Genomic DNA, 1,340 nt, shown 5'->3' on the forward strand with positions numbered 1-1,340 from the left:
AGCCAAAGGTCTGTTTCAGGAAATCACATCTCCAGCAATCAGCGGTTGTAGGACTAAATTGTGAAAGGGTTCATACACTGCTAGTTGTCAGTGTTGTGCAAATATTATACATGAATTGCTGCCAACTAGTAAATGTCAAATTGACCTTGCACTTTAAAATTAGCTTCTGCTAGTTTTTCTATGACATAAGCACTGCGGACCTAAATATTTTCACAAGTGCTTTAGAAATTGCAGAGCTAATTTTTGGATTAGCACTGCCCACCACTGGTCTTTAGACTTGTTGCTTTTGTTTAACAAGATTTATAAACTCAGCCTCTGCTAAGGTTTGCAGAGAGATCAAGTGAATAATGATGGGAGAAAAAGTCAAGATAATGTGGGAAATGCAAAGAAAAAAAATAGGTTAAATCTGGGTAATTTGACCAAAATTTTTATCACAATATTTTAAAGCATTATCACTATATACAAAATATCTTTGTAGTTTAAAAAATTCTCTTTGAATTACTATATTAATGTTTATTTTGACACCAATGCTGCAGTTAATTGTGATCTTTATATCAGCCTTGTGTCTGACAGTTATCACTTAGCATGTTAGCAGAATGGCTAACTGTCTCTAAGACATACGTGTCAAGCTCTCCGGACGTTTACCTGTACAAAGAGCCTCAAAAAGCCATAAATTTTGCAAAAAATCAGTACAACTCGCACCCGCGGCGGGTGTCTGTCGACTGTGGACATTGAAAGCGCCCGCTGTGAAGCAGGAGGAAAGGAGAGCGGAAAAAGTTCAAAAATTATTTCTAGCGGCAGAACAGGTTGGAAGATGGCTGTTTGATGTTATTTATTGTTTTTTAAATCATCCTACAGGCTCTGACATGTTAGATAAATTGAAAATGAGGTTTTGAAAAAATCCATAAGACTTGAAAAAAAAAATCTGTGAGATTGCCCTATATGTCCGTATTGACCCTTTGCACATGATGACGCGCCTCAGAAGACGCCCCTTTATTCCATGTTGGATGGCAGAAACAGACATRCATCCATAAGCTACTATTGAGCTAGAGGAGAATCAGGCAGTTGGTAACCTAATATCATTCTTTCCCCGCTGTTGATTTAGCTGTAAAAATGGTCTTCAGCTTCTGTGCAGTCGGCTGCACAAACAGACAAGGAAACAAACCAAACTTGTCCTTTTATCGTAGTCTTAAGCTGCTGCGCAGTCGGCCGGATCTCTCTCTCCGGTTTCGGACCACTGCGCTGCTGGTTCTAAAATGCGACCCATCACATCGAAATGAGGATTAAGTCCAAAAGTGGTAAACAGAGAAAAAGGCAAATATAGTGTTTTGACTAAAATG

The sequence above is a fragment of the Austrofundulus limnaeus genome, unplaced genomic scaffold (genome assembly GCF_001266775.1).
Source record: "Austrofundulus limnaeus strain Quisiro unplaced genomic scaffold, Austrofundulus_limnaeus-1.0 Scaffold701, whole genome shotgun sequence".
Taxonomy (NCBI): Eukaryota; Metazoa; Chordata; class Actinopteri; order Cyprinodontiformes; family Rivulidae; genus Austrofundulus; species Austrofundulus limnaeus.